Here is a 13,014-nt window from a genome sequence, read left to right as displayed (position 1 = left end):
CTATGAAGAAGTTCCTTCAAATAGCTAAACTCCTTCTCCAAGTTGTGTTCCTCATCCTTAAAATCAAAATTCAAACAAAGGATTGCATAAACAAGTGAAGACATATTTTTCTGTCCGATGCGTATCTTACTACACAATATCAAAATTTCCAAATGCTTAATATGTGGGGTTAACATTTCATGCCAAATTTTATTGTTCTTATTGTAGTAATCTTCTATTGTCAATTCTCTCAGCTTCACTGAGCTAATTTCTAGATGATGTATACCCAAAACTTTTTGTAGTTCCAAGCTCTCCAAGTTAAGGAAACTAAATAATACCTTTTCCATGACACCATCTGTCAATTCCACGTACTCAATTGCAAGAGAAATCAAATTAATCCAATTAAAACTACCACAAGGGTTCAATTGGTAGTGCCTTAAAACCAAATTCCCCAACAACGAATTTTTATATGCAAATTGAGGAAACTCATATGTTTGATAACTTTCACATAAAAGTAAAAGTGAAAGCTCATCAATATTAACAACTTTAGTAGCTAAATGATACAAGCATTTCAGAAAAGTAGTTACATTATTACTGTTGACATTGCAGGAAATTAATTATACAGTGGAAGTGAAATTACTACTGTTGATAACTCAAGAAGTTAGTTAGTGTGCCACATCATCAAAGTAGTTAGTGAGGCAGTTAGTAACAATTGATAGTGATAGTCAGCTAGTATAAATCATTGTAATTCCGTTCATTGTAGCTATCAATCAAATAATACAATTCAGTTTCTACACTCACTCTTCTTCATTTCTATATTTCATTCCCTATTGAGATATTCCACTCAAATTACTCTGTAGAATTCTTGTTGTAGTTTGAATTCACTTGAGCTTCTCGTAAGCTCCTTGAATTCTATTATCAGTGGTATCAGAGACAGATGATTCTTAGAATTAATGGCGAAGGCTCAATCAAATGGGGATTAGAACAATGATTCCCTATCTGTAGATGTAGGAGAATTACGGGATATAATGCAACAGTTGATAACGAAAGTTGGGTCATTAGCAGGGAAGGTCTCTTCTTTGGAAACTCTAAGAGAGAAAACACCATTAGAATGGGATAATAATCTTTCTAGGGATGAAGAATCTGAAGAAAGAGGAGCAAGGGCTAAGGAGAAAATCCCTAACAATTACCATTAACACCACTCAAATTTTAATAGGTGGTCTAGAATGAAGTATGGTTTAATGGAGATGACCTATGATCTTGGTTGTTCAAGATTGAACATTTTTTTTGTAGTAAAAAATGTACCAAATGAAGAAAAAGTTGAAGTAGCCACTTTATAGTTAGAGGGTGAAGCCATTTAGTGGTATTTGACTTTCATGAGATACGAGCAATATATCTAACCTGCATCATGTAATGAGTATGCTCTAGCTATGGTAGAGTGATTTTGTACTGATTTCGATGAACCTATGAAGGAAATCAAGAAGGTGAAACAAGTTGGAAGTGTAAAAGAGTACCGAAGGATATTTGAGATGTATTTAACTAGGGTAAATTATCTAAGGAAAATGCAATCAGTTGTTATATTGGGGGGATGATACGTGAGTTGAATATTGCGGTAAAGATAACTAACCCCACCACATTGTCTCAAGTTTACAAGATTTCTAGAATGCAAGAAGCCTATCTTGCTACTATTAGGCATCCTTTTTCTTCCCCTACTGGATTACTATATTAGAATAGAAAATTTTAAGATCAAAGAAACCAGAGAAAAGCTATCTTGCCTACTCTAAGCAATGGGTTCAACCAACAAAAGATTTTTCATAGGATAACAGTAAGCCCAGAAGAGATGAATAAGAAGATGGAAAAAACACTTTGTTTTTTCTGTGATGATAAGTATGTCATTAGCCATAAGTACAGGAATTTAAAATAGTTGTGCATACTAGAATTGAAGGAAGTACAGGAAGAGTGTGATTGAGATCCAAAAGAAGATGCACAAAAAACATTGATGATTTAAGAAATTGAGCAGAACCATAATCAAGAACAAGTGGAGATATCTCTTCATGCTTTGAATGGGTCACTGGGCTACAAAACTTTGAAAGTTACTGGTTATCACTTAAAGAAGCCCTTGCATATTCTAGTGGATATAGGCATTTTATATAACTTCATTGATCCCTCCTTAGTGAATCAGTTGGGGTGTCCAGTAACTTTTATTATGCCTAAGGAAATTGTATCAGCTAATGGAATTATGAAGGTTGAAAAAATGTGCAAATTGTCTTGGCTATTGCAAGGAGCAGAGTTTTCTCCTGAATTTTATTATCACCCTTGGGAAGTTATGGGGTAGTACTTGGAGTGCAATGGCTACTCACCCTTGGGGATATAAAGATGAACTTTAGAGATTTAACTATGGAATTCTTGTACAAGGGCAAGAGACATGTGTTGAGAGGATCTGGTAAACAAATTTTGAGCATAAATGCTGGGAAGTTAGCAAAATTTTTAGGTAATCAGGCTCAATTATGCATGATTCAATTGATACCTAACAGGTTTAATGATGTACAATGGTATACATTAGAAACTCTAGGAGATGAAACTGACAATATCCTATCTAGTTTACTAGTTGAGTTCAAGGAATTGTTTAATAAACCTATACAACTTCCCCCATCTAGATGGGTATTTGATTATATAGTAGCGTTTCACCAGGGGGCTGAACCTATTAATAAAAAGCCTTATCTCTATCCAATAGTTAAGAAGGATGTGATAGAGACTTTAGTAAATCAGATATTGGATCAAGGCGTCATTCAACTAAGCTGCAACCCTTATGCTGTACCTGTGGTATTGGTAGGGAATAAAGATAGTACGTGAAGGTTATGTGTTGATCATAGAGACCTCAATAAGGCTACAGTGAATAATAAATTTCCCATTCCAATAGTAGAAGACTTATTGGATGAACTAGGAGGGTTCAGATTTTCAGTAAGCTAGATCTCAAGTCTGGTTATCACCAACTGAGAATGGCTACTGAAGACATACCCAAGACTGCATTTAGGACTCATTCAGGCCACTACAAGTACCTTATTATTCCCGTTGGTCTATCTAATGCACCCGCAACTATTCAAGGCTTAATAAACTCAGTTTTTCAACTTTTTTGAGGAAGTTTGTGTTAGCTTTTTTGATGATATCCTGATTTATAACAAGAACTTAGATGACCTTGTGAGGCATTTGAAATTTTTTTTTTCAAGAAATGAAGAAATATCAATTATTTGCTAAACAAATTAAGTGATTCTTTAGGGGTGAAAAAATTGAATATTTAGGGCATTTTATCACAGAAAAAAGAGCCTTACTGATCTCGAAAAAATATAATTTGTAAAAAACTAGCCTATTTCTACAACTTTGAAACAACTAAAGATTCATCTGGTTATCAGGGTATCATAGAAGGTTCATCTAAGGCTTTGGTGTTATATGTAAACCTCTACATGACCTCTTAAAGAAGGATAACTTCAAATGGTCTCAGAAAGCTACTGATGCATTTGAAAAACTCAAGTTAGCCCTTACTGCTTCACCTATATTGGCTCTACCTGATATGACCAAGACCTTTGTAGTTAAGACTGATGCAAGTGGATATGGAATTGGTGTTGTATTGATCAACAAAGCCACCTTATAGCCTTTATCAGTAAAATATTATTACCAAAGCATGCAACATTATCTGTATATGATAGAGAGTTACTAGCTATGGTATATGCTATGACTATATGGTCTCAATATCTTTTGGGACAGAAATTTACTATACAAACTGATCAAAAGGCCCTAAAGTTTTTGATTAAACAAAAGTTACATACCAATTCCCAATTGATGTGGCTAACCAAGCTCATGCCCTTTATTATACCATTGAGTATAAGAAAAGAGTAAAAAATAAAGTTGTTGATGCTCTCTCTAGAGTATCAAGTGCTAAGCTCTTATCTCTGGTTATTTTTAATACCTACTCTGACCTTTTATAGGCCATTGAGGAGAGTTAGGAATCTAATGTAGAATTGAAGACTCTCATTGACCAATTTTGTGTTGATCCCACTAGTTCTTCCTAGTTCACATGGAGCAATAATCAACTTAGAAGGAGAGGTAGATTGGTTATTGGCAAATCAGATTGATTAAGGAAGAACATCATCACTTTTTAGCACTCCACTGCTCAGGGTGGCCATTTTGGTATTGATGCCACACTGAAGAGGTTGCTAACTCTATTTTACTAGAAAGGTTTAAGGAAGGATGTCAAGTTATTTGTATAGAGATGTCATGTGTGTTGGAAAAATTAAGTTGATTTAGTTGCTTATCCTAGTTAATTACAACCTCTTCTAATTCCTGAGGTGGTATGGTCCCAAATCAGCATGGACTTCATAGATGGTTTTCTTAAATCACATGGCTATGAAGTCATTCTGATGGTAATTGACAGGCTAAGTAAGTATAGCCATTTCATACCCTGGAAGCACCCTTATACTGTTGAATATGAGGCTAAGGTGTTTATGGATATTATAGTAAGGTTACATGGTCTTCGTGATAGTGATATCACTGGTGATAGAGATGCTTTATTTTAAGCATTTTTTTTTGGAAAAAGTTGTTCTTACTGCAAGGTGTTCAGCTTAATATGTCATCTGCCTATCACCCTCAATCTAATAGTTAGACTGAGGTCTTAAACATGTATTTAGAAACTTATTTGGGATGTTTTTATGCTGAAGCTGGTACTGGTTGGTTCACTCGCCTTCCTATGGATGAGTACTGGTATAATACTAGTCATTATTCTGAAATTAACCTCACTCCATATTAGGCTCTTTATGGTCATCCTTCCCCTCTACATCTCCTATACCTCCCTGGTGGGTTTTCTACTACTAAAGTAGATCATTCCCTTCTCAACAGAGAATTAAAACTTCAAGTCCTTAAATACTATCTTGTGAGGGCACAACATAGGGTGAAATAGAAAGAAGATACTCATGGAAGTGATAGGGTCTTTGCTGTTGGGGATTGTGTCTATTTTAAGGTGCAACGTTACAAGTAAGTCAGCATTTTAGCTCAACCCTTCCACAAGTTAGCTGTAAGATATTATGGGCCTTTCTAGATTTTGAAAAGAGTGGGACTTGTTTCTTACACATTGTTGTTTCTAGCTTCAGTCAAGATTAATCCAACTGTGTATGTTTCATTATTAAAGAGGTGTTATGAAGTTCTATCCCAAATTACCTACCCTCTAACCACTGATGTTTCTAGTACTTCTTACCCTAATCCTGAAGTTATACTATAGAGAAGGATGGTGAAGAAAGGTAATAAAACGGTTGCACAGGTGTTGGCTAAGTGGCATGGAGTACCAATAGATGCTTCTACCTAAGAGTTTCTTACTGTCCCCAATACTAGGTTTGCTAATTTTGATCCTTGAGGTCAAGGATCTTCTATGGAGGGAAGTATTGATATAAGTATTTTAGGAAAGTTGTTACACTGCTACTATTAACATTGTAGGAAATTAGTTACATAGTGGAAGAAGAATTACTATAGTTGATAGCTTAAGAAGTTAGTTAGTACGCCATGTCAGCAACGTAGTTAGTGAGACAGTTAGTAACAATTGATAGTGATAGTCATCTAGTATAAATCATTGTAATTCCATTCATTGTAGTTATCAATCAAATAATACAATTCAATTTGTACACTCACTCTTTTTATTTCTTATCTTCCATTCCCTATTGAGCTATTCCACTCAAATTCTTCTGTAGAATTCTTGTTGTTGTTCGAATTCACTCGAGATTCTCATAAGTTCCTTGAATTATATTATCACAAAATATACCTATAAATAAATATTAGCATAAATTTCCTCGTACCTAAGGCGCCAGACACTGAATCTATGGATTTTCTCGCTAGACTTCAAATAATAAGGTTGTCTATGGATGGAAGCTAGGTAAGAAAGAGTGACCACTTTTTTGTCACTATCGGTAAAGGCGAAATCAAGTGATAGTGGAACGAACATCCAAAGAAATCTCCATCATGTAAACAGTACGTTAGTTCGCATACTTGTTTCCGGTTCCACAACTTAGAGTTCTCCCTATGATTTTTCTTTGTATTTTTTTGGGGTTGATCTTTTTCCAACTTGAATAACAACTTTATTAAAATTTTGATGCCAAGTGGGAAACAAAAAATAACCTAATTTTTTTTATATTGAGTTTCCGACCCAAAACCTCTTCTTATGTGAGGACAAGCCCCAATTTTATCCGTAACATGTTTATAGGTTAATTTTTTTTTTAAAGAATGGCTGAAATAGAAAAAGAAGACATTGTGTTAAAATTGACTTTAGGTTGCTGGTCTTATTGAACCATCTTGGACAGGTTAACAACTTATGAAAATGGAAAAGGATCAAAAATACCTTCCAACTATTGAAAATGAAGAAGATATATCCTCCATTTTATGTTGGATGCAAAATTACCCTTATCATTACACCATAGGATTAATAGTACCCCTCCTTAACCAAAAAGTTAAAAAACTAGAATCTAAAGACTTTTTCTTTCTTCTTCTTATCCCTACCAGTTCTCTCTCCATGCTTTTAGTTTTGCTCGTTGCTCCTTTCTCTTCTTTCCTTCATCTATTTTCAGCTTACACTTTAATTTAAATTAATACTAGAAAAAAACCTATAAAATTCCATCTCTCTTCACTCAAAAATATAACCCATTTTTCTTTATATGTGAACTTAAGTTTTGATGATTCATATTTACTATGGTACTATGCTTTGTTTTGATGATTTGACAGACTTGCTGAAGGACCAGATGAAGAATCAGGTACCCACACTAGGTAGATATCAAAAGTAACAAGGGAATCAAGATTTCAAGGAGAAGAAGTTATAACTATTCCTCATACGGGTCTTATTTCATAGGGACTGAATGAGGGACCAGGTCCATCGATCTTTGAAATTTTGAAGTCAACTTGGTAATACTGTAAAGTTGTACTTTTTTGTAGGTGCTTGATGGCACTGCCACAGAGGTGAAGCAAGCTTATCAAACCTTAACCAATGGTATGGTGCTTAGGTTTTGCTCTCTCTTATATAAGCTAGAGTTACAACAACAAAATCTAGTTTTTGCAAAGCTAAAAAATTCTTATCCCTCAAAAGCAAAAGTCATCCTCATGAAAAGAACATTACTCATTTTCAACAAAGGAACCTGATCAAGTTGCTGCTTTAGTCTTTGTTGTATTTTTGAGTCTTATGTATTTCATTCTTAAATTATAATCAACTCATATGTTATAAAGAATAGTAGATATTTCACTTGTCTAAGTCTTTAGTTGAGTCACATTAACTAGTGTTGGTTAGTTGAATCATCTATTATTTTAGTCAAGTTTGTTTTCACCATTTTTAGTGTTTCTCTTAGGTAGAGTTACCTAGGAGTGTCAACTAGATTTAGTTGGCTTAAAGTGTGTAGTAGAGTTACTGTACATCTCTTGGGCAGAGTTACCTAGGATTGTTGACTAGAGTTGGTCGATGAGAGGATATGTAGAGTCACTACATTAGTCTTGTAATAGAGTTATTACAAGGAGTTAGGATTAAGAGTTTAATCCTTATTGATTACTAGAGTTTATAACCACATTGGCTTTGAAGTAAGTAGAGTTGCTGAAAATCCTGTGAGACAGGTCATGGTTTTTCCTCTATTAAATAAGGAGGTTTTCACGTAAATATTGTATTTCATTTATTATTCTTGCATCTAACTTCAATGTTCTTTAAAGTATTGTAACTGTTTGTCAAGGAACCTGGTCTATTGACCCTTGGTGTTGTTTATCTTTTTGCACCTAACCTCATCTCTTGTTAATCTATTGTGCAAATCTGTCAAGGGACCAGTTCCTAGTATCATAGTGGACTCATACAAGCCAATAATTGGTATCAGAGTCATACTTCCTATATGTTTAACACCGAGCGAGGATCCTATTTTGATGGATTCTCTACATTATTTTAAGGAACTCAAGAAACAGAAGGATCAATGGACAAAGAATCCCCCAAAAGGAGAAATCTCTGGCTCTTATAGCTGCTAAATGGATAGTATCGTGAAGAAGATAAAAACATGACCGATCTTTCTCAAAGCTTTCAAAAGGTGTTAAGAAAAATGGATAATTTATAAGAAGAAGAAGTGCAAGCAAGTCTTCAAATGGAAATAACCTCTGTCATAAATCTGGCAAACCTAGTCACTTCATTAAAGAATTTCCAATGCACAAGGCTAAGTACAAAAATTATGTTAAAACTGGTGGTGACAAATATAAAAGGAGGGACCGGGTTATAGAAAAATCTGTAAGAAGAGTTGTTATAGACTATGATGTCAAGCAATATCTTGCTGATTGGGGGGACTCATCTAGTGAATCTGATGAATCTAAGCATCCTAAAAATGTTTCCATGACAGCCATAGAATATGAACATAATATTTTTAACTCGCTTTACTCTTATGTTTAAATATGAAGATGATAAAGATGAAGAGGTAACCCTTCTTGACATTAAACAAAATATTAAGAACTATTCTTTGAAGAAACTAAAAAGTATGGCTAGTATCTTAATTGATTCTCTCTGTAAGCTTACAAAGGAGATTTTTTGTTGAACATGAGTATAGATGATTTTGAAAATTAAAAAATTACCTTAATTGTTCAATGTTTTGAGTTGGAAGAAAAGCTTTGTATAGTGTCCTCTGAAAATGCTTATTTTAAGAAGAAGTTAAGAAAGCCTTCTGAGTGTGCTAAAAAGTAAAGAGTGAGGCAAGAGTCTTTAATTTGAGGTTGAAGAGAGATTGAACAAATCTCAAGTTGATCTTACAGCCTCTTTTGAAAAAAAATGTTGAGTTAGAGAGGGACCTGGTCTATATTAAGGAAGAACTTAATAAATCCCTCAAATGGACTACTTTATCTCAAATCTTAGCTAGTCTAACTTTTCAAAGGCCCAACAAAGGCAAAGGAATAGGATGCAAAAAATTGAACCCTCCTTACAATCCCTATAGTAAATATGTGCCAATGTCTCACAATCTACTGTGTACTCACTATGGGAGAAATGGACATATCAATAATGAATGTAAAGCTAGGCTATCAACTGAGAAGAATATTTCAAAACATGTAAAATAGAAGAGACAAGTAAGAAGGGAACTTGGTCCATCTTCAAAACTCAAGAAAGCCAAGCTACCTACATGGACAAAAAAGGTCCTGATCGCACCCCTGTTATAATGAGCCTTCAGATTATTTCCCATATTTCTACTTATTTTTTCCATTAAAACTATTCTATATCTTCCCCATCATTTATGACTTGATGGAACTAACAGTGCAATTATCGGGCAGTTCATTTGGTTTTTAGAGCAAATTCCCTATTTTAAAGCTTCGTTGGTTCCAAATGGTCACCGGAAAAAACTCTAGTTAAGAAATCTCAAATGAAAATTCTAACTATTCCAGCAGCTAATGAATATTGATTATTATGCAAGAAGGACTCTTGTTTTGGGTCCCAACGCACCCGAGCTCATTTCAACCTATTGGTCGAAAAGTTAAGAAATTGAAAATGGGGTGTGGGAACCACATTATGTAAAAATGATCTTAGATGGAAATTTTGACTGTTCCATTGAGTTTGGAATATTGAATTTGGTATGACTGCATAGTTCATTGCATTTACAGGATTTCGGATGAATCTCGAGGGGTTAGTGGAGACTTGTAAAATTCTAAGTCTCAATTGTGATCTGGTGCACCCACGATTGTGGGCCTTAGATTGCAATCACAATCTGGCAGCACTAGTAAGTGTCAGGATCACGACGCTTCAAGTCACAAATTCAACTCCCTTTCCAGTCAGCCAAAACTGCGATCGCAGAGTTAAATATCATGATCGCGACTTTTGAGTCTGAGGCCCTGTATCACGATAACAGCTCCCATGAACCTGGTATGGGTATAAATACCCCAATTTAGCTTGATTTTTCCCATTCTTCAGTCATCTTCTTGATATCTAAACCCTAAATAATGAGATAACTAGGGGTTGAAGCTTGTAGGTGATTTGGGAAGCTTGATTAACACTTTTTTCTTGATTCTCCTTCGGGTTTGATGTAAGATTCCTCAAGATTCATGGTAGAAATTCCATTTCTTGTTTGAAAATCCAAAAATCTTAGGGGCTTGATTTATCCCTAAATTTTCTTGGAATTGGCCCATCTTTGAGGCTAATTATTCCTAGAGTATGTGTAGACATAGGGCTGGCTTCAGAAATGTGATTTTTCATAAATGAGGCACACATGGAATTTTGGGTGATTTTTGCACACAAACAAAAATAGTGTTATTGATAAGTATAATGTGATTTTGATAGCTTGACATCTTACAGAAGCTACTCAAAAGGGAAAAATATTAATATGTCAGATCTTGTGAGCTTTCTTCAGCGTCTAGATAGGCTAGGTTTTATCCCTTGTTAGATTGAGCTAATTGATAGTAATTTTATGATATTATGTTATATTTGGGATGTGTTTTAGGTTTTGGTGTGATAAATTGAAATACTTGAGATTAGTTGGATCATTTAGGCTATTTTGGCTATCGTTTTGGGCAAAATTAGCCTAGTTATTCCCATCTTAGGTGAAATTGACCTTGTAGGCTCTTGTTGGGGGTGGAAATACCTTATTTACTCTATTAATGAGGAGATTTCCTTGGTTACTTGAGTTTAGGATGAAACTTTCTCAAATTGCCTTACCATAGATAAAATTGATCTAGGTGCTCTATTTTAGTAGAAATCACTATCTTAGGACTAGTTGTGACTTGTTCGACATCTAATAGTGTTGTGACTTGTTCGACATCTAATAGTGGATTTTTATACCTTAGCCTAGTCCGGAATAGGTATTACTTGCAAATGATTCCAAGGATCTAAAAGTGGGCTCTTTGACCCACCTTAGGCCAACACTTGTGATAGTTATTGAAGACCCTTGATACAATTGTGTACATCTAGGAAGAAGGTTATTTTGGTAATATTTTGATGCCATGGTAATTGTTGGTTATGATGAATGATGTCGGAAGTAATGCGTAAACTATTATGCTATTTATGGATTATTGGTTTAGCTTATGATGAGTTGTTAAATACGCTATTGTTTTGGTATTGATTAGGCTACCGAATATACTATTGAATGAGCCCTTGAGTCTGACATTGGATAATTCATAAATTAAGTTATTAAATATGCTATGAATAAACTATAGATTATGCTACTGATTAGCTATCAATCAAGCTATTGATAAGTTATCAATTATGCTAATGATAAGCCCTCTTTTTTTTTAGTTTAATTTGGAATTTTATTAATTATTTAACTCAATCCAAACATGAATGGACCAACCCATCCAAAAAAAACTACAAAAATAATCCAACATATAACTTGGACAGGTCCATATACCGACCCAGTCTAATTGAGAAAGGAAATAAAAGGAGTAGGGTTTCTAAATTTGAGATCAATTAAACTCACTTCCACTCCACCAACTCCTCTATTTATATCTTAAAAATATCCACTTTGAGCTACTTCTGCTGTGGGTGATTAATACCATACTTTGGTTGAGTTAGCTTGACTCTTTTTCTAGCTTGCAAGAGTAAGTTCATTGTTTTTGGGTTTTGGCTGCTAGTACCTTGTCCATTACTGCTTAATAATTACCTTTTTTTCCTTCCAGCTGACTTCTTCGGTGTAAGGGTATACTCAATGATTTTTGGTTCTAACAAGCTGGGTCTCATCAATCAAAGATTGATATTCTATCCAGGTAATAGATCCCTCTTCGTATGCTTCCAACCATGGCCTGCATTGTCCCTCAACTGTGACTTTGTGGTTGTGTAGTTATGGTAGGGATGGAGATGGTGAGATGCTTGGACCCACATGTAATTGGATGCTATCAATATCTTCAGTTGCATGCACTAACAATCTAACCATGTAACCTCCCGATCTACTAAGAATCTAATTTTCTTGGCTGGTGTAGATCGGCTAAGTAGTAATTCCCTATTTTTTTTGAAGCTTTGCTAGTTGTAAATATGTAGTATGTGAACTACTTGTCATGAGCCTTCCTAGTCTTATTACCTCTTTATTAAGGCTACCCTCAAGTAAGGATATTGCTGCTTGTCACTATTTAAAATCCTCTTTCTTGTACTTGGTAGTTGATTGAATGCTGTGTACTTGAATTCCTGCTTTTCCAGTTCTAAATTTGCAAGATAATCTGCTAGTTGGTTTTTCTCTCTGTATATGTGTTGAAAATCTACCTGCTTAGTAGATAATAACTACCATATTAGACTTATTTTATCTATTATTTTCCATGGTACTTCCCATTGGTTTGTCAGTAATTTTTACATAAGTAGTGAATCTGTCTTCATGATAACCTTCAGCTTCCTTGATTTATTGCAATGCATTGCTGCTTGTAGAATAGCCATAACCTGTGCTTCCATGCAATTAATGTCTTCCATTACTGCTCCTTCTACATGCATTAAATCTCCATGTGTATCCCTAATACAAAAATCCCAAGAACTACTCCCAATATTTCCTTTAGATACTTCATCAGAGTTATACTTCACCCAATTTGTCTCTGGTAGTTTCTGTAACACTGTTATGACTCTAAGTCTATGCTTCATCTAATTCAACTGCTTCAAGATGTCTGGCCATTCCAATGGAAAATCTAAGGCTGGCTTTCTCACTTTTTGTAGCATTCTCAGATGTTTAGTGACATTAAATATTAGTCTCTGCACTGTTACTCCTTTGCCATCATGTTTCAAAGAATTTCTTCTTTTCCATAGTTCTCACATAATCATCCTAGGAATTGCTCTGAAATATAATTTCTCTCTTGCTTTGATTTGTGCCTCCCACTATGCTAGAATTGTATTTCTGAAGCTCAACTCTTGTAAATTAATACCTGTAAAAGAAGAAAAATAGGACCAAGTCTTATTAGCAGTATAAGATTTCAATAGCACATGACATATAGTATCTTGAGTTAGATTTTGGCAACACCAATATTTGGGGGCGCCCTCTATTACCCATCTTCTAATAGTAGCATCAACTGAGATTTTGCCTTTCCACATTCTCAACATGAGAA

This window comes from Capsicum annuum, chromosome 8 (assembly GCF_002878395.1).
Source record: "Capsicum annuum cultivar UCD-10X-F1 chromosome 8, UCD10Xv1.1, whole genome shotgun sequence".
Lineage (NCBI taxonomy): Eukaryota > Viridiplantae > Streptophyta > Magnoliopsida > Solanales > Solanaceae > Capsicum > Capsicum annuum.
Note: the sequence above shows the minus strand (reverse complement) of the source record.